Raw genomic sequence first — 265 nt, forward strand, 5'->3', positions numbered from 1 at the left:
AAATGGGACTGATTTCTTTCCTCTTCTCTCTCTTAGCCTGCACAGTCTCTGACAGACACGTTCACAGCAGCTTATCGTTAGCAATATGGTCCAAAGTAGACAGCAGTAGAAAGAACTGAGGTGTCTTAGATGAACCTCCAACAATATAATCAGCCCTGAACGCTGAAGAATTGACTGAAACATAAAAATATATCACTGCAATGAATGTCCAATGGTTTCAAATAAAATAAAAAATGGATTTGATTTTCAGTCCAAGAGCCCCAAG

The sequence above is a fragment of the Pseudorca crassidens genome, chromosome 14 (assembly GCF_039906515.1).
Source record: "Pseudorca crassidens isolate mPseCra1 chromosome 14, mPseCra1.hap1, whole genome shotgun sequence".
Classification (NCBI taxonomy): domain Eukaryota; kingdom Metazoa; phylum Chordata; class Mammalia; order Artiodactyla; family Delphinidae; genus Pseudorca; species Pseudorca crassidens.